Raw genomic sequence first — 25,996 nt, 5'->3', positions numbered from 1 at the left:
GACTCATTCTGGGCAATAAACATGGGTGGTGTCTCCTGTGTCACTTCCAAGTGGAGGCATGAAAAGCCCAAGTGCACCTCTGTAGTCTCTCTCTTTTTCCTGTCACAGAAGCTACCTGTTCCAAATGGTGCATGTGCAAGAGCCTCACTGACCACAAACACCTGTAGGTTGTAATGAGCGTGTGTATGTGTCTGTATATGAATGTATGTGTATGTAGGCATTTCTCTGTGTGTGTGTGTGTGTATGTGACTGAAATTTGTGGGTCACTTTTTCCAGTGGTAGAACAGAATCTTTTCTGATGGATACAAAGGAGGAAGAAGACTTGAAAAGAAGACAGAATCTGTCATGTGAAGCAGGTACTTTCCTGGATCTCCCTTTCCTTCTGTTTCTTCATCCCAAGCTGCTCCCTCAGGTCTCACCTTGCTTCCTCTGTTGGGCATGGTTGTTTCTCAGTCACCATTTCTGATTGACCAACAACTAGATCTAAGTCCTGTTTAAGAGCATCCGCCCCTGGTGCATCTCCTGTTCCCTTTACATCACTCTGTGCTGACAGTCAGGTTCAGTTTCCCGAATTTGCCCTTGGCATCTTGACCTTCATCCTTAAACAGCTCTTCTTTCCTCTGAGTTAGCCAATCCATCATCTTTGATCCTATTTTACCTTTCACTAATCCTGTACTAATGAAAAGGCAACATGTATTTTCTAAGCCCCCTCAGTTTTTTCTTGATTTTCTGAACAAATCTGATTTCTGGATTTAGTGTTCCATGGTCAAGAAATAATTTGGTTAAGAAATAATTTTGCTGAATATTTTTTCCTCATCTCAAGAAAATGGCTGTTTCAAAACCTATATCCTTGTGAGCACAGCCCTAGGGCTCTCCTCACAGGACTTGGAATTGGCTGGTGTAAGGAGAGGTTGTGAGGTTGAAGCTTCATTAGCTTCATGATTAATCCACCTCTGCTCAGAGTTGATGTAATGACCGACTCCAGAGCTATTGAGTTCTTGTAGGTGGTCAATCTTAAACCTCTTAAACCCAAGATTAATGTCACTGAGATGGCCCTCATAGTTCAAAGACTGAGTGGTTGCTCAGACTTGAACTCCATGAACTGATGCTCTATTGCACATGGAGCTTTGGTGCAGCTGAGTCCAGCCTGCAGACCAGCTTAAGAACACTGGAAACATGGGAAAATGTGTTCCTCCTTTAACATCTAAAAGTCTGTGAACAGATTCTCTTTTCCTTATCATCGAATCCTTCCCCATCTGGGCATGCTACCAAGGCTGTTGCAGGCTGCAAGTATCGGCTAAGGCCCTTCCAGGGCTCAGGATTGGAATGAGACCTGAACCTGTGTTAAGTTCTGTATTTCCACTCTCTATAACTTAATAGATGTTCACCTAATGTTTATTGAGTGACTGAATGACACTATGCTAGACATTTAAAAGAAAATATCTTAAATATAAAGAACTATTTTTGAGGACATAATTTAGCTAATTGATATTTTTGTTTTAAAGGCAAATGCTTTCAGCAATTAGCAGGGCAAAATTTGATTTTCAAAAAGAAGGTGCACATCACCACCAGATACATCACAACGAACTCTGTAAATCTCTATCTCTAAGGATACACAAGACAAACCACAACACACTCACATGTGGCTTCTTATTAAGTCTTAATCAGACCTAACAGAGGAGACAGGGTATTGGGATGATTTATCATTTGGCAATTTTTCAATTAAAACCACATAGGAATATCACCAGAAGAAAATCTGCAATTAAAAAAGTATAGCTGCACCATCTATATGATATAAGGAAGGAGATGAGGTGCAGAAAGAGTTTTTTGGCTTATCATAACAAACAGACTAATTAGTCTTTTATTTTGTGAAGGGAGGGTCCTCTGGGGCTGATCTTGAAGGATGCTTTAGAGACGAGGACAATTTGAATGTTGTGTCCAACAGTTAGAACTGTGAACTGATGATTTTGGATAATGATGTGCTTTGATTTTTTTTCTCTTTACTTTTTGTGAATCTACTGTAGGTTTTCACATTTTTGTTGCCACAATGGCTCACATGAAACATCTTATAGACACAAGAATCTATATTACACTGATAACAAATTAATTTCAATCACATACAAAAGCTCTACCTTTTGATCTCCTCCTACACTTTCTGTTTCTGATGTCAGAATTTGCCTCTCTTTATAATGTATATCACTAACAAAATATTTTTCTCTTTAGTTATTTTATTTTATTTTTAATATAACTTTATTTATTTTAATTGGAGGCTAATTACCATATTATATTGGTTTTACCATACATCAACATGAATCCACCAGGTGTGTATACATGTTCCCCATCCTGAACCCCCCTCCCACCGCCTGCCCCATACCATCCCTCTGGGTCATCCCAGTGCACCAGCCCTGAGCATCCTGTATCATCCATCAAACCTGGACTGGTGATTCATTTCACATATGATATTATACATGTTTCAAAGCCATTCTCCCAAATCATCCCACCCTCTCCCTCTCCCACAGAGTCCATAAGACTGTTCTATACATCTGTGTCTCTTTTGCCGTCTCACATACAGGGTGATAGTTACCATCTTTCTAAATTCCATATATATGCGTTAGTATACTGTATTGGTGTTTTTCTTTCTGGCTTACTTCACTCTGTATAATGGGCTCCAGTTTCATCCACCTTATTAGAACTGATTCAAATATATTCTTTTTAATGGCTGAGTAATACTCCATTGTGTATATGTACCACAGCTTTCTTACTCATTCATCTACTGATTGACATCTAGGTTGCTTCCATGTCCTGGCTATTATAAACAGTTCATTATAGATGAACACTGGGGTACACGTATCTCTTTCAATTCTGTTTTCTTTGGTGTGTATGCCCAGCAGTGTTATTGATGGGTCGTATGGCAGTTCTATTTCTAGGTTTTTAAGGAATCTCCACACTGGCTGAACTAGTTTGCATTCCTACCAACAGTGTAAGAGGGTTTCCTTTTCTCCACACCCTCTCCAGCATTTATTGCTTGTAGACTTTTGGATCACAGCCATCTGACCAGGGTGAAATGGTACCTTATTGTGGTTTTGATTTGCATTTCTCTGATAATGAGTTATGTTGAGCATCTTTTCATGTGTTTGTTAGCCATCTGTATGTCTTCTTTGGAGAAATGTCTGTTTAGTTCATTGACCCATTTTTTGATTGGGTCCTTTATTTTTCTGGAATTGAGCTGCAGGAGTTGCTTGTATATTTTTGAGATTAATTCTTTGTCAGTTGCTTCATTTGCTATTATTTTTTCCCATTCTGAAGGCTGTCTTTTCATCTTGCTTATAGTTTCCTTTGTTGTGCAGAAGCTTTTAATTTTAATTAGGTCCCATTTGTTTATTTTTGCTTTTATTTCCAATATTCTGGGAGGTGGGTCATAGAGGATCCTGCTGTGATGTATGTTGGAGAGTGTTTTGCCTATGTTCTCCTCTAGGAGTTTTATAGTTTCTGGTCTTACATTTAGATCTTTAACCCATTTTGAGTTTATTTTTGTGTATGGTGTTAGAAAGTGTTCTAGTTTCATTCTTTTACAAGTGGTTGACCAGATTTCCCCGCACCACTTGTTAAAGAGATTGTCTTTAATCCATTGTATATTCTTGCCTCCTTTGTCAAAGATAAGGTGTCCATAGGTGCATGGATTTATCTCTGGGCTTTCTATTTTGTTCCATTGATCTGTATTTCTGTCTTTGTGCCTGTAACATACTGTCTTGATGACTGTGGCTTTGTAGTAGAGCCTGAAGTCAGGCAGGTTGATTCCTCCAGTTCCATTCTTCTTTCTCAAGATTGCTTTGGCTATTCAAAGTTTTTTGTATTTCCATACAAATTGTGAAATTGTTTGTTCTAGCTCTGTGAAAAATACCACTGGTAGCTTGATAGGGATTGCATTGAATCTATAAGTTGCTTTGGGTAGCATATTCATTTTCACTATATTGATTCTTCCAATCCATGAACATGGTATATTTCTCCATCTATTAGTGTCCTCTTGATTTCTTTCACCAGTGTTTTATAGTTTTCTATATATAGGTCTTTAGTTTCTTTAGGTAGATATATACCTAAGTATTTTATTCTTTCCGCTGCAGTGGTGAATGGAATTGTTTCCTTAATTTCTCTTTCTATTTTCTCATTATTAGTGTATAAGAATGCAAGGGATTTCTGTGTGTTGATTTTATACCCTGCAACTTTACTATATTCATTAATTCGCTCTAGTAGTTTTCTGGTGGAGTCTTTAGGGTTTTCTATGTAGAGGATCATGTCATCTGCAAACAGTGAGAGTTATACTTCTTCTTGTCCGATTTGGACTCCTTTAAAGTCTTTTTCTGCTCTGATTGCTGTGGCCAAAACTTCCAAAACTATGTTGAATAGTAGTGGTGAAAGTGGGCACCCTTGTCTTGTTCCTGACTTTAGGGGAAATGCTTTCAATTTTTCACCATTGAGGATAATGTTTGCTGTGGGTTTGTCATATATAGCTTTTATTATGTTGAGGTATGTTCCTTCTATTCCTGCTTTCTGGAGAGTTTTTATCATAAATGGATGTTGAATTTTGTCAAAGGCTATCTCTGCATCTATTGAGATAATCATATGGCTTTTATTTTTCAATTTGTTAATGTGGTATATTACATTGATTGATTTGCAGATATTGAAGAATCCTTGCATCCCTGGGATAAAGCCTACTTGGGCATGGTGTATGATCTTTTTAATGTGTTGTTGGATTCTGATTGCTAGAATTTTGTTAAGGATTTTTGCATCTATGTTCATCAGTAATATTGGCCTGTAGTTTTCTTTTTTTGTGGGATCTTTGTCAGGTTTTGGTATTTGGGTGATGGTGGCCTCATAGAATTTTTTTGGAAGTTTACCTTCCTCTGCAATTTTCTGAAAGAGTTTGAGCAGGATAGGTGTTAGCTCTTCTCTAAATTTTTGGTAGAATTCAGCTGTGAAGCTGTCTGGACCTGGGCTTTTGTTTGCTGGAAGATTTCTGATTACAGTTTCAATTTCCGTGCTTGTGATGGGTCTGTTAAGATTTTCTATTTCTTCCTGGTCCAGTTTTCAAAAGTCGTACTTTTCTAAGAACTTGTCCATTTCTTCCACGTTGTCCATTTTATTGGCATATAGTTGCTGATAGTAGTCTCTTATGACCCTTTGTATTCCTGTGTTGTCTGTTGTGATCTCTCCATTTTCATTTCTAATTTTATTGATTTGATTTTCTCCCTTCATTTCTTGATGAGTCTGGCTAATGGTTTGTCAATTTTATTTATCCTCTCAAAGAACCAACTTTTGGCTTTGTTGATTTTTGCTATAGTCTCTTTTGTTTCTTTTGCATTTATTTCTGCCCTAATTTTTAAGATTTCTTTCCTTCTACTAACCCTGGGGTTCTTCATTTCTTCCTTTTCTAGTTGCTTTAGGTGTAGAGTTAGATTATGTATTTGACTTTTTCTTGTTTCTTGAGGTATGCCTGTATTGCTATGAACTTTCCCCTTATCACTGCTTTTACAGTGTCCCACAGGTTTGGGGTTGTTGTGTTTTCATTTTCATTCGTTTCTATGCATATTTTGATTTCTTTTTTGATTTCTTCTGTGATTTGTTGGTTATTCAGCAGAGTGTTGTTCAGTATCTGTATATTGGAATTTTTGATATTTTTTTTTCTCCTGTAACTGAGATCTAATCTTACTGCATTGTGGTCAGAAAAGATGCTTGGAATGATTTCAATTTTTTAAAATTTGCCAAGGCTAGATTTATAGCCCATGATGTGATCTATCCTGGAGAAGGTTCCGTGTGCACTTGAGAAAAAGGTGAAATTCATTGTATTGGGGTGAACTTTCCTATAGATATCAATTAGGTCTAACTGGTCTGTTGTATCATTTAAAGTTTGTGTTTCCTTGTTAATTTTCTGTTTAGTTGATCTATCCATAGGTGTGAGTGGGGTATTAAAGTCTCCCACTATTATTGTGTTATTGTTAATTTCCCCTTTTGTACTTGTTAGCATTTATCTTACATATTGTGGTGCTCCTATGTTGGGTGCATATATATGTATAATTGTTATATCTTCTTCTTGGATTGATCCTTTGATCATTATGTAGTGTCCTTCTTTGTCTCTTTTAACAGCCTTTGTTTTAAAGTCTATTTTATCTGATATGAGTATTGCTACTCCTGCTTTCTTTTGGTCTCTATTTGTGTGGAGTATCTTTTTCCAGCCCTTCACTTTCAGTCTGTATGTGTCCCTTGTTTTGAGGTGGGTGTCTTGTAGACAATATATGTAGGGGTTTTGTTTTTGTATCCATTCAGCCAGGCTTTGTCTTTTGGTTGGGGCATTCAACCCATTTACATTTAAGGTAATTATTGATAAGTATGATTCCGTTGCCATTTACTTTATTGTTTTGGGTTCGAGTTTATACACCCTTTCTCTGTTTCCTGTTTAGAGAAGATCTTTAGCATTTGTTGGAGAGCTGGTTTGGTGGTGCTGAATTCTCTCAGCTTTTGCTTGTCTGTAAAGATTTTGATTTCTTCTTTATATTTGAATGAGTTCCTTGCTGGGTACAGTAATCTGGGCTGTAGGTTATTTTCTTTCACCACTTTAAGTATGTCCTGCCATTCCCTCCTGGCCTGAAGAGTTTCTATTGAAAGATCAGCTGTTATCCTTATAGGAATCCCCTTGTCTGTTATTTGTTGTTTTTCCCTTGCTGCTTTTAATATTTGCTCTTTGTGTTTGATCTTTGTTAATTTGATTAATATGTGTCTTGGGCTGTTTTGCCTTTGGTTTATCCTGTTTGGGACTCTCTGGGTTTCTTGGATTTGGGTGATAATTTCCTTCCCCATTTTAGGGAAGTTTTCAACTATTATCTCCTCAAGTATTTTCTCATGGTCTTTCTTTTTGTCTTCTTCTTCTGGGACTCCTATGATTCGAATGTTCATGCATTTAACATTGTCCTGGAGGTCTCTGAGATTGTCCTCATTTCTTTTAATTAGTTTTCCTTTTTTCCTCTATGATTCATTTATTTGTACCATTTTATCTTCTACCTTACTAATCCTATCTTCTGCCTTCTGGATTCTTTATCAGGTAGATTCCCTATCTCTTCCTCTTTTGTTTGGTTTGGTAGGCATTTATCCTGTTCCTTTACCTGCTGGGTATCCCTAAGTCTCTTCATCTGTTTATATTGCTGTGTTTGAGGTGGCCTTTCTGTATTCTGGCAGTTTGTGGAGTTCTCTTTATTGTGGAGTTTCCTCCCTGTGGGTGGGGTTGTACCAGTGGCTTATGAAGGTTTCCTGGTTAGGGAAGATTGTGTCTGTGTCCTGGTGGGTGGGGCTGGACTTTTTCTCTCTGGAGTGCAATGAAGTGTCCAGTTATGAGATGTCAATGGGTTTGGAGTGACTTTGGGCAGCCTGTATATTGAAGCTCAGGGCTATGTTCCTGTGTTGCTAGAGAATTTGCATGGTATGTCTTGCTCTGGAACTTGTTGGCTCTTGGGTGGTGCTTGGTTTCAGTGTAGGTGTGGAGGCATTTTATGAGTTCCTGTTGACTAATGTTCCCTGGAGTCAGGAGTTCTCTGGTGTTCTCAGGATTTGGACTTAAGCCTCCTGCTTCTGGTTTTCAGTCTTATTTTTACAGTAGCCTCAAGACTTCTCCATATATACAACACCATTGATAAAACATCTAGGTTAAAGATGAAATGTTTCTCCACAGTGAGGGACACCCAGAGAGGTTCACAGAGTTACATAGAGAAGAGAAGAGGGAGAAGGGAGATAGAGGTGACCAGGATGAGATGAGGTGGAATCAAAAGAGGAGAGAGCAAACTAGCCAGTAATCACTTCCTTATGTGCACTCCACAGTCTGGACCACTCAGAGATGTTCATGGAGTTATACAGAGAAGAGAAGAGGGAGGAAGGAGACAGAGGTGGCCAAGTGGATAAAGATGGGAATCAAAAGTAGAGAGACAGACCCAGCCAGTAATCAGTTCCCTAAGTATTCTCCACAGTCTGGAACACACAAAGAGATTCAGAGTTGGGTAGAGAAGAGAAGGGGGAGGGAGGAGATAGAGGAGACCTGGTGGAGAAAAAGGAGAGTCCTAAGGGGGAGAGAGCAGTCAAGCCAGCAATCTCACTCCCAAGTAAAAATGGGTACTGAAGATTGGGTTCTTAAAGGTACAAATTGATACTAAATACCAAAAAGCAAAGATTAAAAATCTAGAGTAGAGGTTGGATTTTTAAAAATACAATATTAAAGAAAAAATGTCATAAAAATTATAAAATATATATGTGTGTGTGTATACATATACATATATATATATGTATATACATATGTGTGTGTGTATATATATATATATATATATGAAGTTTGCCTTAAAAACTGTGGTCTTTTTTTTTTTTACAAAGTAATAGTAGGTTATAAAATAAAAATTAAAGGAATAATAGAAGACTTAAATTTTTTAATTTAAAAATATGAAAGAATGATAGTAAAATAGTAAAAATATATCTAGGACTTTCTCTGGTGTTGTTGTGGGCAGTGTGGGGTCAGTTCATTTTCAGATAGTTCCTTGTTCCAGCTTATATTTCTCAAGATCTATAGGCCCCTTCCTATGTACCTGGTACTATCTACAGGGTTTTAATCTATTGCACCTGTCACTTCCAAGGAAGGTCCCTCTGTTTTAGCTTCATCTGTTTGCTGGTCTCTTCAGTGTCTAATTTCCACCCTGGAACAAGGGGGCGGTGGCGGACACTTTTTTAGGCTCACTTGTTCAGTCATGCTGTGGAGAGGGAGGGACGCTGCAAACAACACTGGCATGTGCTCGCAGTGTCTCAGCCACACTGGGTTTGCCCCTGCCCATGGCGTGTGTGCTTTCCCTGTCTACACTGCTTAGGCTCTAGGTTGCTCTGCCAGGAACTGCCTGAGGCTGGCCCTGAGTTGTATGAACTTCCCAGGTCTAAGCTGCTCAGGTTCAGGTATTTGGGTAGTCCTCAGAGGCACAGACTCATTTGGGCCTGCGTTTTGTGCTCTTCCCAGATCCAAGCAGCTCAGGTGACCAGGTGTTTGGTGAGCATGGTTGCTGTGACTTATCGCCTCCCCTATCCCTGCCACTCGGTTTTCTGGGTGTACAAATGGTGCACATTCTCAGGCGGATGTTGACCGTCCAGAATCCCAAGAAGTCTTGGTTAGCAACGAAGCCTACTTGCAGTTTGGTAGATAATGTCTGTCTGGGGCCACAATTGCCCCCTTCTGGCTCTGGCTGCCCTCGCCTGCCTGTCTCTGGAGGGTGATGGGCTTGCCATGCAGCCGGCTACCTCTGCTCAGTCCTTTGTTCTGTGAGCAGGCCTGGTGGTGTCTTAGGTTAGGGCTTTTCGAGTGGTAGTTATCCCACAGTCTTGTTTGCTATCCCAAGTTAGTTCCCTCAGATTTCCCTCGGGGCATTCAGGCCCGGTCCTTACTCTAAGCAATGCAGCCTGCGCCTCCCTCCCCAGCCCCTGCTTGCTAGTGGCAGGTGCAGGCGTCTGCACTGCTTCTCTGCTGGAGGAGTTACCATTGGGCACGTAATCTGTGGGTTTTAATTATTTATTTATTTTTCCTCCCAGTTATGTTGCCCTCTGTGGTTCCAAGGCTCACCACAGACTCGACAGTGAGAGTGTTTCCTGGTGTTTGGAAACTTCTCTCTTTCTTAAGACTCCCTTCCCGGGATGGAGCTCCATCCCTACCTCTTTTGTCTCTCTTTTTATCTTTTATATTTTTTCCTACCTCCTTTCGAAGACAATGGGCTGCTTTTCTAGGTGCCTGATGTCCTCTGCTGGCATTCAGAAGTTGTTTTGTGGAATTTTCTCAGCGTTCAAATGTTCTTTTGATGAACTTGTGGGGGAGAAAGTGGTCTCCCCATCCTATTCCTCCACCATCTTAGGACCGAACCTTCTCTATAGTTATTTTAATACTTCCCTTAGACTAGAGCTAACTGGTTAGCACACTACCATATTCAGTATTAGAGAATTCTGTATTAGATTACATATTTATATTTACAAGTCTGTTGTCTGTTTTCACTTCTTTCATATAATAATCACCATCCTTCATTTAGCTTGAAGAACTCCCTTCAGCAATCTTGTAAGACAAATTTGTGTTGGTGAACTCCTTCAACTGTTGTTTGTTTGGGAAAGTCTTTATCTTATCTTCATTTCTGAAAGACAACCTTCCTGAGAAAAGTATTCTTGTCTGGCAGGTTTACTTTCGTCAGTTTAAACATATCATCCCTTTCTCTCCTGGCTTGCCAGTTTTCTTCTGAGAAATCCACTGATATTCTTAAGGGAATTCCTTTTTTGTGAGCATTTGCTTTTCTCTTGATGCTTCTAAAATTCTCTTTGTCTTGATTATAAACAATGTGTCTTGGAGGCAATCATTTTGAATGAACTGTGCGGGGTGACTTAGCAAAGTTCGGTAGTTAGAATAGGGAAAAGCAGTCTAGAATGCCAGTAGCTAAAAGGAAGGGAAAAGCCCGTGAAAATAGAACAAAGGAAGATCCGAGGACTGGAGTGAGCAACTCAGGTGGAACAAACAGCCCAGGGGGAGGAAAAAAAAAAAAAAACATATAAAAAGAGGAGCCAAAGGGCCGGGGGTCTTTCTCTCGCTCTGTCTCTCACTCTCTCTCTCTCCCTCTCTCTCTTCTCGTCATGTCTTTTGGGTCATCATGCCCTCACACCTCGAGGATGTATTTTCCTTTATTTTCTAAATAAAACTGAGCTGAAACACAGACCTGTAACACTGATCTGTCTGAGAGCTGTGACACCGATCTGTCTGAGAGCTGTGACACTGATCTGTCTGAGAGTTGTGATATGGTCTGTCCAAGGGCTTTAACACTGGCCTGTCGCTTCAAATTTTTGTTGTGACGAGACAGAACTGAGGAAATCACACACTCCCCTGACAGCTACATGAACTTGGATGTCTAAATGTCATCAAATTTAAGACTTTTCTGTATTATTTCTTTAAGTACAATCTCTGTCCCTTTCTCCCTCTCTTCTCCTTCTAGGACTCCAATACTGTGCAGGTTGATTCTGTGAATGTTATCCTATATTTCACACAGGTTCTTTACACCTTTTCATTCTTTTTTCTCCTTTGTCCCCTGGCTAGGTAATTTCAATTGTATTGTCTTGTGCCTCAGCGATTCTTCTGCTGTTGCTGATGCTATCTGTAGCATTTTTTATTTTGTTGCATTTCATTCATTTTAATCTTAAGCAACAAAATTTCTGTTTTCTTCCTTCTATTTTTCTGCCTTATTGCACAGCTTGAGGGATCTCAGTTCCCTGATCAGAATAGAATTCATGCACAGCAGTGAAAACATCGGAGAAGGCAATGGCAACCCACTCCAGTACTCTTGCCTGGAAAATCCCATGGACAGAGGAGCCTGATAGGCTGCAGTCCATGGGGTCATGAAGAGTCAGACACGACTGAGCAACTTCACTTTCACTTTTCACTTTCATGCATTGGAGAAGGAAATGGCAACCCACTCTAGTGTTCTTGCCTGGAGAATCCTGGGGACGGCGGAGCCTGGTTGGCTGCCATCTCTGGGGTCGCACAGAGTCAGACACGACTGAAGCAACTTAGCAGCAGCAGCAGCAGCAGCAGCAGCAGTGAAAACATTGAATCCTAATAACTAAACCATCATAAAACTCCTGTTTGCTTCCTTTTTTATGATTTTGGTCTCTGTACAAAAAAACTACCAAATTTATTCTGCAGAGCAACTCAAGAGCCTGTGCCCAACAACTATTGAGCCCATGCTCTAGGTCCCACAAACTGCAAATAGGAGCTGGCATGCTGCAACTACTGAAGCCTGTGTGCTTAGAGCCTGTGATCTGCAACAAGAGAAGCCCCTGCATAGAGAAGCCTGCTGTCCACAAAGAGAAGTACTGCCTGCTTGCCACAACTAGAGAAAGCCCACATGCATCAACAAAGACCCAGTGAAACCAAAAATTTAAAACAATAATAATAATGGTAATAAATAACTTTTTAATCTTATTTTGTTCACATTTTCTTTTCCTGAATTCCATTATCTGCATTTTTTGGAGTTCCCTGAGCTTCTTGGTGGGTATACTTTATTTCTTTCATCATATGTCATTTATTTCATGACTTCCCAATGGTGAATAGCCATGTGAGCTACCCTGGGAGAAGTCCTGGGCATCTTCCCATTCCCAAAAATAGCCTAGAACTATGAAGACTGCAAGTGTAACTGTAGGTCAGAGCCCTGGACACCATGCAGAGCCATCAGCCAGGAACTGGGTGGGTTCAACTCACAACCAGGCCATCACTCTCAGGTCTTATATTAGTTCAGCAGCCTCTCCACATGTCCACAATGGAATTGCGGGGGTGGGGGGGGGGGGGCGGGGCGGGTGCGGGGTGGTGGTGGTGGTGTTTTGAAATGTAATATTTACTGGGCCACTCCTTCATGACAGCTCTCTGTACCCTGAAGAATCACAGCAGGATCATGTTTACATTTTCAGTAGTAACCAGACTAAAGCAATCTTGAAACAGTATGTCTTCAGAGGAGCCCATTAGTCTGAAATATTTCCTTTAAGAATTCAGTCATATCAGACCCCTCCATTCACATCTTTGAAACGTAAATAGACAAACGTACCTGATTTCCCCAGCTATCCCTTCTTCTGGATCCCCTCTGTCTAGGTCTCCACTTTCTTGCCCTCTTGTTCCACGTGGATGCAGGGTGTAGGTGAGCACCAATTTGCCATCCATCAACTTAGAGATATGAGCTGATATAATTTGCTCAGAAGGATAGATAATTGGGAAGACAAGAAATGGCAACGTTCTGAAGAAACAGTAGGCAGGGATGGAAAGAATGGATTCATAACGATTTGATAACAACTAGACATGGGAGAAGAGCAAGGAGGAATCTATATCTGCTTGAGGAATAAACAGATAAAGTAACCTAGGGAATGAGAGATGAAAAGGCAGAGGTAGTTACCTAGAGTTAGAGTTTTAATTGACCCATGAACACTTAAGCAGGATAAGGAAAACTGTATCCATTCTCTCCCACCAGCAAACTCCTACTATGAAACTCACACCCAAGTCTGGTGCCCCAAAATAAGTTAAAAACAGGTGATGTGACATCTCAGGGAAGAACATACAGGAATGTTCAGGATTGGGTTTTTACCATGATTTTGTGAAATGAAAATATCTCCTGTCATATAAATAAACAAGAAATACAACAACCATCAGTGATTTCTGGCCTCCAAACATGAATGAGGGTTCCCAAAACTGATCCAGGGGATGCTCCCACACCCCATGGTGATTGCTGAGGAGCTGGGGGAAAGCAAGAAGCAGCCATCTGCTGCTCCTTAAGGTGAACAAGGAAACAGGGTTGGCCCCAGATAGCTGAGCTGCATATGAAAGAACTGAATTCAGGGAGTCCAGAGGCTTGCATCTTCCCATACATAAAATGCTAAATTCCTTAACTTGGTACCTGATCTTTGATCTTCAGACTGCCTGCTCCCTTTGTTGTAAACTTGTATACAGCCTGGCTTCCCTTCCTGCCTGCTTGGAGCAGTTTTCTCAGAGCTACTGAGATGCTGTCTCCAGGGCTTAGAATCCTAAGCATTCCCACCAAATAAAATAACCTACCAGGTTCTGACTATATTTTTTGGTGGACAATTCATCTTGCTAGGAAGGAGAGTGTGAATGTGAAACAAGTTTAGATGTGTTTTCTAAGTAAGAGTGACCTGGAGCATCTGTGTTCCTGGGTTAAGTCATACCCTCATCAGCCTTTGAAGGAGGTGAGAAAACAGGGCAGTGCACTCATCGTGTATTTCCTTTGAGGGAAATGGTGTTTGAGGACCAATCCTCGAAAAGCATTTGTCATGGAACTTGGTAATAATTAACAAAGCAAAAAAAAAAAATTTTTTTACTTTATACAGAATATTTCATTTTGAGCAATTCCCGTATAACACAATCACAGGTCAGCACTATTCTATTGAGATACAGGCAATTAGAATATCTGCAGCATGATCTTGTACTTAATACAACATCATGGAAAAGTCACTGTGGATGTTCCCAGGGCACTTAGTTCAACATCCTCATACCCACGGTCCACTTTCTCCCCCTGGAGCAGCCAGGGGCTCTCTTCTCCTTCCCCAGGATCAGCTTCCTCTCTAAAGATGTTTAGAGAAGAGCTTGAAAGAGGAAAGAGAGGTATGATTTAGAACAGAGACAAGGGGGCCAGACAGTGAGGAGGAAGCAAGTTAAGCATGTGGTGATGACAAAGCATCCCTGGGACCCAGGGGTGTGCAGGGAGGCTCAGCCTATTTCATATCAGTTGCAGTGAGGATGGATCCAAGCTGTCCTTTCAGATCCAGTCCACTTACTCTCTGGGGCCTCAGCTCATGTGGAAACCCTGCATCACAGGAGACCTGTGCTCACACAGGAGCTCTGAGAAGACCTGCTTCCAGGCAGTGAAGTGCTAGTTATTCAGTTGTGTCTGGCTCTTTGTAACCCTATGAACTGTAGCCCCCCCCCCCCCAGGCTCCTCAATCCATGGGATTCTCCAGGCAAGAATACTAGAGTGGGTAGCCATTCCCTTCTCCAGGTGATCTTCCTGGAGATCTTTGACCCAGGGATCAAACCCGGGTCTCCTGCATTGCAGGCAGATTCTTTACCATCTGAGCCACCAGGGAAGCCCATCAAATGCATGAGATTATCCTGCATGAGATTCTCAAATGCATGAGAAACTGTAGAGAGGCTTGACATTGAGGAGCTCAAATTCACCCTTTCCAGGACAGAGACCAAAGATTACAGGGGATCAGCTAACTCCACTCACCTGTCTGAGACCTCATCCCATCTTCCTTCTTTGGAAGCACTTCCTCCTCACTCCCCTGAGAGGTAGGATGAGCCCCACGCATTGGAACCTCTTCAGCATCATCATAATCCTCACTAAGGGCATAGGTCTTCTGATCTGGGGCTTCTGAGGGCACATCAGAGGTCAGATTAAACCACATTAGGTGGGTTGGTCTGGGAAATGTCTAAGATGCCTTCTGACCCAGTTTCTGAGCTGCTAAACAGAGGCACCAGTTTCAAAAGATTTTTTTTTTTGTCTCTAAGACCATGTTTCATTTTGATGTGTCCATAAACCAAAACATGACTTTATATATCTTAATATTTCCTGTTTGAAAATATATATCTCAAAGCAATTCTCCCACCATTGAGCATTACTAAAGTATTTTGACAAATTGTGCTTTACAGATTTTTTTTTTTTAAACCAGTGTGTATCTCTTGTGATTCTGAACACAGAGAGCCCAGCCCCAAATGTGAGACATCACAGAACAGCCAGAGAAGGATAAGGACAGACCCAATCTGGACACAAGGGATCCCTCTGGTCCATTAAAGGAAGATTGTTCCCCCTACATCTCCTCTCTATGAGGAGGGAAACTCTCCTCCCAACACTCAGCTGAAGCAGGTCCACCTCTATTACCTGGAGCGGACCTGGAGTCATTGTCCTCACCATCTGAGAGGAAGCCTAAAGTGGAGAAAAACATCACACAACACACAGAATGATCCTCCCACACCCACAGGACCGGTGTTAAGGCTGAGAAGGGATGGGTCTGGCTCTTGCAGTGTAGACAGAGGCTGGAGGTTCACAGGGCTGTAAGAGGCCATCCTGCCACTTTAGAGAGCTACCTCTGTGAGCCTGGGGAACGTGTGGGGTCTGCAGATGCTGAGAAAATACGCACACCCAGTGGGTGTGACAACTAGAGGTCCCAGGAGGGCAGACAGAGACACCCACCTGGGCTGCCAAGAAGACCCTCCTTCTGAGTCACAAGATGATCAAGCTCATCATACACGGCTTCAGCAAGAGCATCTTCATAGCTGGATAAGGCTGAGAGATCCCCCAGCAGGTCAGAGGTGCTTCCCCAGACACTTCGGTCCAGCAGGCCCACCCTTTATCTCCCTGATGTTCACACGGAGGCTGCCTGGACCTCGGCATCATCTTCCACCCCATGCACCATGTCAGCACCCTCTCCCCTGTCTGACCTGAATTCACAGCTCAGCCCTGACTCTGGTCTCATAGGAGAGGTCATGACTTATGAGAGTTCACGCCCCAGTCCTAAGAACCTCTGTCTACTCACCCCTTAGAGCTCAGCATGGAGAACATGGAGTTCTTCAGACTCACAACAGAGACCTGGCCCAGGTTCCCCTCCTCACACCTGCCCCATCTCCTGCCTCCACACACTCTCCCTGGTCCCCAGTTCCCCCTGCAGCCCACCTCTGTGCTCTGCTATCCATCTGAACACCTGAGTCACCAGGATGATGAGGACCAGGAAGAGAAGGGACCCCAGGATGAGGCAGAGGACCCCAGGCAAGGAGAAGATCCCAGGGAGAGGACTTGAAACTGGTCTGGACCCTAAAGAGAACAAGGCAACAGGGTGTGGAGAAGGTCCTGGGCACAGAGAAACCCCCTGTGCCAGCATTTCCAGGGGCTCCAGACAATGGCGTCCCAGCTCAGACACAAGTGCACTGACAGTGACCTGGCTCCCCCAGGTCTCATCCTGAGATGAGTCAACTCCATTCCAGCCCGTGTGACTCCGAGGCAGAGCTGGGGATTGTCAGGGAGCTGCCCTGCAGAGACAGCCTCTGAGGACCCAGCTCATCCCCTCTCCTTGGGCTTCAGGAGACAGAGCATCAAACAGTCCTGGGACCCACACCTCATTGATGAGGAGCAACACTCAGAGGCAGATGGGAGAATCTTAGATTCTGCAACACAGGAACCAGTCTCCCTTGGACCCCAGTCATGAGAAAAATGTGGCCCCAGGAACCAAGGCAGAGGAGTTCCCCAACATAACCCCCTGGGCTCCTCCCCAACAGCCAGGGCTCCTCAGGGTCTTTCCTCTCCTGAGCTGTCAGAGGGCCCACAGAACAGGTCCCCAGAACTGAGTATTCTCTCCTGCCCATGGGTGTTCACAGTACCTGCGGCAGTCGGGTCAATGTTTTCCTTACACCTAAAGAGAAAAACAGCAGTGTGAGGAAAAGAAATTGGCCAGAAAGCAGAGCAAACCCATTTTTCCCTCCTGAGCCTGAAATCAGACCTCAGTCTCCACAACACCAGTGTCCCATCCTCCCAGCTCCCCCATCCTAGATCAGAGCCCCAGGACCTGGACACTGTCTAAATACAAACTCCCCACCAAGCCTGGCTGATTCCAGTGCCCCTGCGCTGCCCCAGCTCACCCAGGGTAGACTCCGAGCCCCTCACTCACCAGAGCACCTCACACCAGTATCCTCCTCATGCTTGCTGTCGCTCTGCCCCCAGGGCTTCAAAGCACAGTCGCACAGGGAGGACTCCCCACTCCCTCACCGCACCTCGTCCAGCCAGATGCTCCCATTTCCAGGGCCAAACGCCGTGGCCCGCATGGCTTCCAGGGCCTGGCCACAGCCCAGCTGTGGACACACCACCTCAGCCTCTGCCAGGCTCCAGGAGTCATCGCACACAGTGCCCCAGGAGCCACTGTGCCAGACCACCCGCCCTGAGCACTTGGTGTCTCCTCCCCTGAGCTGGAGCTTCTCTCTGTCTGAAAAGGCAGCAGCCCCTCCTGTGACTCCCCTGGTGGGAGGAAGGAACCCCTGGGAGCCACAGGGGAGGGGGCGGGGCTGACGTACCTGTGCAGGGGGCAGCAGTTGGACAGCTCTTGGGTCTTCTTCCTGCAAACAAGAAGGAAACACTGGATCAGGAACAGCTGGGGGTGATCTTGTCCCCAGAAAAGATTATCTAAGGTCCTTGGGTCAGTGCAAATGACATGTGAAAACACAGGCTCATTATCTCCTGTGCTGAAACTTTCACTGCATCTGATCACAGCTGAAATTACTTAAATATTTACTTGTTTATCAGTCTTCACATCCCACAGCAAATATAAACACAGACACCTATAAATGTACACATACGCCTCTCTTAATGAAAGTTCCATGAAAAGAAGGACCTTATATATCTTATATATGCCATGTTTCTGCTATTAGGACAGTATCTGCACATTGTATGCACTCATTCAACAAATATATATGGAAAACCTTTTCTAAATACCTAGATAAGGGCTTGATAAATAGTCATTGAGTGAATGAATAGATGAATAAAATTTCATAAAATAAAACTTTAAATTCACACTAATCAGTGAAATAGTAAACCAAATATAAGTGAATGGTAATAGTCTATGATAATAGCTCATATTAAAAATAATCAGTCCAGAAGAACAGAGTTAATTTATACTCAAAATCTCACATACGTAATTTTAATGGAAAATTATTAGATAGATTATAAGCTACTCTTACCTACTATTCAGTGTGACATGTGGGCAAGTGAAGACTACTGTTGTAAAAGGAAACTCTTTTTTAAATTTATTTTTAATTGGAAGATAATTGATCTACAATGCAGTGTTGGTTATGTGTGCGTGTGTGTTAGTCTTTCAGTCCTGTCTGACTGTTTGTGACCTATGGAATGCAGCCCACTAGGCTACACTGTCCATAGGATTTTCCAGGCAAGAATATTGGAGTAGATTGCTATTCCTTTCTCCACTGGATCTTCCCTATCCAGGAATCAAACCCAGGTCTCCTGCACTGCACGCAGTTTTTTTGCTGTCTGAGACACCAGAAAAGCCCAAAGTGTTGGTTAGGAATCTCTTAAAAAAGAAACATACAGGAAAGATGCAGAAATAATAAACAGAAGACTGAAAAGTATATATAAAAGAATTGAAGCTGAGAGAAATAAATACAAATTCAAAGCAACACAAAAAACCAGAAGGGTAAATAGTACCTGTCATAAAGTATCAAAATTTGTATGTTCTTTCCAGATCATCCTATTAAATCTCCTACCCACTCTATGCAGAGAACCTCTGAGAAAAAGACGGCAGGACCTTTGTAAGCTGGTTGCTCATTTTCATGGTCAAAGACTTTCAATTCAGTTCAGTTGCCCAGTTGTGTCCGACTCTTTGCAACCCCATGAATCGCAAAACGCCAGGCCTCCCTGTCCATCACCAACTCCCGGAGTTCACTCAGACTCACATCCATCGAGTCAGTGATGCCATCCAGCCATCTCATCCTCTGTCGTACCCTTCTCCTCCTGCCCCCAATCCCTCCCAGCATCAGAGTCTTTTCCAGTGAGTCAACTCTTCGCATGAGGTGGCCAAAGTACTGGAGTTTCAGCTTTAGCATCATTCCTTCCAAAGAAATCCCAGGGCTGATCTCCTTCAGAATGGACTGGTTGGATCTCCTTGCAGTCCAAGGGACTCTCAAGAGTTCTCCATAACCACATTTCAAAAGCATCAATTCTTTGGCACTCAGCCTTCTTCACAGTCCAACTCTCACATCCATACATGACCACTGGAAAAACCATAGCCTTGACTAGACAGACATTTGTTGGCAAAGTAATGTCTCTGCTTTTGAAAATGTTATCTAGGTTGGTCATAACTCTCCTTCCAAGGAGTAAGTGTCTTTTAATTTCATGGCTGCCGTTACCATCTGCAGTGATTTTGGAGCCCAGAAAAATAAAGTCTGACACTGTTTCCAATGTTTCCCCATCTATTTCTCATGAAATGATGAGACCAGATACCATGATCTTCGTTTTCTGAATGTTGAGTTTTAAGCCAACTTTTTCACTCTCCACTTTCACTGTCATCAAGAGGCTTTTGAGTTCCTCTTCACTTTCTGCCGTAAGGGTGGTGTCATCTGCATATCTGAGGTTATTGATATTTCTCCCGGCAATCTTGATTCCAGCTTCTGTTTCTTCCAGTCCAGCATTTCTTATGTTGTACTCTACATAGAAGTTAAATAAGCAGGGTGACAGTATACAGCCTTGACATACTCCTTTTCCTATTTGGAACCAGTCTGTTGTTCCATGTTCAGTTCTAACTGTTGCTTCCTGACCTGCATACGAATTTCTCAAAAGGCAGGTCAGGTGGTCTGGTATTCCCATCTCTTTCAGAATTTTCCACAGTTTATTGTGATCCACACAGTCAAAGGCTTTGGCATAGTCAATAAAGCAGAAATAGATGTTTTTCTGGAACTCTCTTGCTTTTTCCATGATCCAGCGGATGTTGGCAATTTGATCTCTGGTTCCTTTGCTTTTTCTAACACCAGCTTGAACATCTGGAAGTTCACAGTTCACATATTGCTGAAGCCTGACTTGGAGAATTTTGAGCATTACTTTACTAGCGTGTGAGATGAGTGCAATTGTGCGGTAGTTTGAGCATTCTTTGGCATTGCCTTTCTTTGGGATTGGAATGAAAACTGACCTTTTCCAGTCTTGTGGCCACTGCTGAGTTTTCCAAATTTGCTGGCATATTGATGCAGCACTTTCACAGCATCATCTTTCAGGATTTGAAATAGCTCAACTGGAATTCCATCACCTCCACTAGCTTTGTTCGTAGTGATGCTTCCTAAGGCCCACTTGACTTCACATTCCAGGATGTCTGGGTCTAGATGAGTGATCACACCATTGTGATTATCTGGGTCATGAAAATCTTTTTTGTACAGTTCTTCTGTGTATTCTTTCCATCTCTTCTTAATATCTTCTGCTTCTGTTAGGTCCATCCCATTTCTGTCCTTTATCAAGCCCAGCTTTGCATGAAATGTTCCCTAGGTAGCTCTAATTTTCTTGAAGAGATCTCTAGTCTTTCCCATTCTGTTGTTTTCCTCTGTTTCTTTGCATTGATCACTGAAGAAGGCTTTCTTATCTCTTCTTGCTATTCTTTGGAACTCTGCATTCAGATGCTTATATCTTTCCTTTTCTCCTTTTCTTTTTGCTTCTCTTCTTTTCACAGCTATTTGTAAGGCTTTCCCAGACAGCCATTTTGCTTTTTTGTATTTCTTTTCCATGGGGATGCTCTTGATCCCTGTCTCCTGTATAGTGTCATGAACCTCATTCCATAGTTCATCAGGCATTCTATCTATCAGATGTAGGCCCTTAAATCTATTTCTCACTTCCACTATATAATCATAAGGGATTTGATTTAGGTCGTACCTAAATGATCTAGTGGTTTTCCCTACTTTCTTCAACTTAAGTCTGAATTTGGTAATAAGGAGTTCATGATCTGAGCCACAGTCAGCTCCTGGTCTTGTTTTTGTTGACTGTATAGAGTTTCTCCATCTTTGGCTGCAAAGAATATAATCAATCTGATTTTGGTGTTGACCATCTGGTGATGTGCATGTGTAGAGTCTTCTCTTGTGTTGTTGGAAGGGTGTGCTGAAATCCTAAAGAGTGGAGATCATTTCATTTTTAGCCAAGGATCTGAAGCTTCTCTTTCTCTATGGGAATTTCCCAATTTGTTGCCTGGATTAATGGATCAAAGTGGGACAGAGAAGCCTGCATGATTTGGGGGTTACCTGGTGCTGCAGTGACAAAATTGGAGACTTGAGAGCCTCTCTCATATAGCAGGTTTTCTCCTCAAATATCTGCTTAGTAAACATGCTGTCAATGGCAGGAGGCCAAAGAACTGTGTCAAACACCTTGGAAACAGAGTGGGTATTCCCTCATCCTCCTGACTGCTGAGCTACCAAAATATTCAGGTTTTCAATTATAAACTCTAAAAGCCCATAACACAGGGGCAGAGAAATCAGAGGTAGACTGAGTGCTACAAATACTGCAACCCAGACTTGTTACAGCTCAACTCTAGCTAGTTTAGACATCTGGGTGGTCTGAACCCCTTCTCCCACTTGCTTAACAAAACAGAATATAAATCCTTTCAGGTGTTAGAAAATGTATCTGGGATATCTTATTTTCTTATGCATCATTTTTCTCATTCAGTTAAAAATTGCATTGCATGTAAAGAGATGGATGACACGACAAATTTAAAAATTGAAAAAAGGAAGGTAAGAGAAGGCAGAGACACACATGCTAGATATGCTGGAGTTAGCAGATAAGGATTTTAACTATGAACAATGTGTTTAGGGGGAAAAGGGAAAGGAAAGAATCAAAATGTGAAAAGTGAAAAAAGTTAACAAATAATTGTAACTATAAGAAAATCAAAGGAACAGTTGCCAACTGAAAATAAATATCTAGAATTAAGAACTGAATGAATAGGTTTAAAAGAATTTTAGAACTGAACACAGCATTAGTGTCTTAGAGGAGTCCTAGAGTTGAGAGATGAGGAGGAGGAAAAGGAGAAGGAGGAGAAGGAAAAAGAAGGGGAATAGGAGAAGAAGAGAAACAGAGTGCAGCAGAAGTAATATTTGAAGATGTAATAATTAAGATTTTTTTTTAAATGGTTGGAAGGCTATGAAAACCTCCACATCTACTAAAGCTGCAGAAAATCAAAGGAAAATGTCAAAAGTTACTGTTACTCTTTGGTGATGATTACTTTCTTTAATTCTTCAAGTTCCTTGAAATTTTGCTTTGCTGCTTTTGCCTTAGATGTAGCAGACACCACATTAAATTTTTACTGATTACCTTCAGGTGGTATATACTCTTCTCTGACCTTATATAGACTCACTCTACATTTATTGCTTCATCTTGTAGAAAATACCTTAAGCTTTTATGTCTTCTTTGGTCCATAAAACTCAACAGGCTGCTGAAAACCTCTCATGTTTTGCAGAATGTTGAGCTACAGCTCAAGCCTGTGGTTACCTCCCTGCCCACAAACCCTAGTCTGTTTTTTGAGATCACTCCATTTACTGGAGTTTGCTTTCATCTCCACACTTGGAAACACAAAAAAGCAGCTGTCAGAAGGGTGGTAGTAAAGATGATTTACTAAAGATTTAGTACCCTCAGGGACTTGGAGTACCTACAGGCCCAGGGAGAGAGATCTTTGGGTGACATTCTCCTAGAGGTTTATGGATAGGCTTCCTGCTTAAGCCCTGAGTGTAGTCGCAGGAACTGCATCCCTTTTACACTTTTTGACATTTTTAATGATCTTTCATATTTCCTCTCTCGCCTCAGTCATGGAGGTTCAGCCCTAGAACTCTGGGTGCTGCTGGAAAGAAATTGGTTTCCCCAGCAATATCAAGTGGGCACTAGCTCATTGCTTTCCTTTTCACCCATGAGAGAGGCACCACCAGCTAGTTCAAATTTATGCTGTGTCGCCTTGAGGTAAGGAGCAGCACTGGCAAAATCCTTTAATCCTCCCCAATAATTCAAACTTAACTTTTTTGGCTCCAACAGAGTAATGAACTCTTCCTTCAGGAATCCTGGACTTCTAACAATTTCTATAGGTATCTGTCCAAATGAGCACTCACCATGTTTCTTCATGTTTTCCCTGACCATGGCCCAGGGGGCTGGGACAGCTTCACTAGCTCCTGCTGGCTCCATTGTGTACCAATGTCTACCCACCTATTACTGGATGCCCAGGTGAGTGACCATCTTCCTGGTCCTTTGATACAAGTTATGGATCCCACAACTTTCACAGAGGCACTTTTAATCATGGATGTATGGTTAATTAGTTGTTAAAAAGAGAAGCAAATAGGAAGGAAGCAAACCACCATGATGCTGACATCACTCCCTCTTTGCCAAGACTTTTACACAATTAGCTGAAGTAGAGAAATTCTTTGAATAGTTCCATTTAAAATGACATATGGATGAATAGAAAATCTGAATAATTCTGATTTATTAAAAATGTTGAATTTGTAGTTAAACCTTTCTACTATAACTTCAAAACAAAACAATTTCAAGTTCAGATGTATTTCAAAATAGTTAATAATGTGTGAAATTGAAATTTCCTGAATTTGAATGATGTTTTAAGAAGTACATGCTGAGGTTATCGGGTAAAGGAAACTGATGGGCATAGAAATTCTCACATGGTTCAGTGGGAAAAAAATCCCTGACTGAAGTATACCCTTTTTGCTTATATATTGTTCACTATGATTATACTTAAATAGTTATGTTTACTTAAAATATGTATTCTCCTTTATGGTTCTTGCCCCGATCTGAAACATGAATGAATAATGACAAAACCCATATTTTGTCATGAAATATCTACCGTTTGAAGTCAGTTTTCACTCCCTCCCTGCCATTGGAGACATATCACTCCAGGAGCATCCTGAGTACCAATAGCCCTTCCCTCTCTCTTACCTGAGCAGATCACAGAGGCCATGTTGCCATGAGAACAGTCAGAACCACCCAGGGCAGTCACAAGGCAACTGAACAGGAAAGACTCAGCCCCCAAACAGTGAAATCGGACTGTTGAGATCTGGTCATCTCTGCCACCAAGTGTGGTCCTCTGGGGGTGGAGATGGCGACTCCACAGCCGAGCTGATGACAGACAACATTGGCATTGGCCAGACTCCAGTGGGAGGCACAGAGCACTCTCCATTGTCCAGAAATGTTCATCTCCACCTGCCCCTCACACTGAGAAGGGCCGTTTGTCATGAGCCGGACTTCTGAGTATGCTGGATATGAGATAACAGAATTTCAGAAACATCTCATGATTTCTCACCTGAACAGAATGTGCAGGGAGGTTAGTCCTGACCTATATCTCACCTGAAAGGACAAGCTGAACAGCTCCACTGTGGTGACAAGTGCCCCCTGGACAGGGCACTCTGGGGCAGGACCAGAGCTTAGTCTTCTCCCCCTCACACCTGAACGCTTCAGCCCAGACCTGGCCATCTGACTCTCTGAAGAGCTCATGTCCCAGGACTGACACAGATTTGCCACACCCCAGCTCTGCATAGATGACTTGGGCAGTGGGGAGTGTGAAGTTCCCATAAGACACTGGGATCCAGTCTTCTCCAGAATAAACTTCTACTCATCCAGAGCAGGGTCCATCCTCTCCAACCAGACGCACAAATCCTGAGAGAAACAAATAAGTAAACCCACTGTATGTTCATGATCCTGGCTTGGCAACTGGAAACATGTCACAGGCAATGGTGTGAAAGCTTTTATTTTCCAGCCCTGAGGCATGAAGAGAAAATTTGACAGTGTCAGAATTGCATTTTCATGGGCGAGTTTCAGAAGAGAAATCCAGAAGGATTTGCAGAGTTAGTTTAGAATGGTTGAATTCCAAAAACCTATATTTGATGTTGGTTAGGATGAGAATTCCTCATTTAAGGGTCTGGAAACTATAGGGCCCAAGGAAGCTGCACTGCAATGGGCATCAGACTTGGGTGCAGAACTGAACTAACCCAGAGTGAAATAGGCCCTTGGGATTCAAGAGTTTAGAGAACTAAGATTCAGACAAGGTTAGAAGGCCATCCTGACATTTCTGGGGCTAGAAGTCCAGGCAGATTTTTCTCAGGAGTCAGTACTCAAGTCACTGATACAAGGGAAATCAATCGAGAGATCTGAGTGCAGGTCAGTCTATAAACAGACTTATGGCTCATGGAAGGAAAGCTAGATATTATAATAAGTCTACTTCTTATGATTCCCATATATTTCTCATAATCTCTGATGTTTATGGAATTCTTGGAAGAATTCCAAGAATTTCTTATCCAACTTGAACTGTGAAAAGAAATTGTCCACAGATGAGTTTGAATATATAGAAAGGTCAGAGTCGTAGGAGAAAGGATTGGTCCTAGCCATCTTTCAAGAAAGCCTAGGATTTACCAATGAACCCAGGAGAGAATGAGTTCTCAGTGGGACTATACAAGATGACTAACTGTGTTCATTAGTTCATATTACTGGTTTTCTTCCAACACATGAGAGTCTTAGCAAATGCTATGGAGTGGAGGTAATTTAATGTTTTTAAATTCTATCTATATGCTAAATGGTGCTTCCCAGGTGGCACTAGTGGTAAAGAACCCCCCTGCCAATGCACAAGTTCAATTCGTGGGAGGAGGGCATAGCAACCCACTCCAGTATTCTGTCCTGGAGAATCCCATGGATGAGGGAGCCTGATGGGCTACAGTTCACAGAGTCACAAAGAGTCAGACATGACTGAAGAGACCTAGCATGCACTCATATGCTAACTGCAAACTACTTTCCTATTTCTTGAGAAATAGTCATCATGCTGTTAAAAAAAAAAAAAAAAAAGGAGAGGGAGAAGAAGAGAAGACAGAGCAAACAGCCATATATAATTTACAGAT

General features: G+C 42.1%; 1 long non-coding RNA gene across 1 annotated transcript; it reads right to left on the bottom strand.

Annotated features, from left to right (window-relative positions):
• Window positions 1-16,871: 16,871 nt before the first annotated feature.
• Window positions 16,872-24,364, bottom strand: LOC147372826 (uncharacterized). Its single transcript, XR_015164328.1, has 3 exons — window positions 24,048-24,364; window positions 17,657-17,698; window positions 16,872-17,001 (listed from the first exon to the last, which is right to left on the bottom strand). It is a non-coding gene; the product is annotated as an uncharacterized LOC147372826 (long non-coding RNA).
• Between the last annotated feature and the right edge of the window lie 1,632 nt (window positions 24,365-25,996).

Source organism: Bos grunniens, chromosome 5, assembly GCF_055505025.1.
Source record: "Bos grunniens cultivar Pamir isolate PY7600 chromosome 5, Bosgru_T2T1.0, whole genome shotgun sequence".
NCBI lineage: Eukaryota > Metazoa > Chordata > Mammalia > Artiodactyla > Bovidae > Bos > Bos grunniens.
This window is presented reverse-complemented; position numbering and strand designations above follow the sequence as displayed.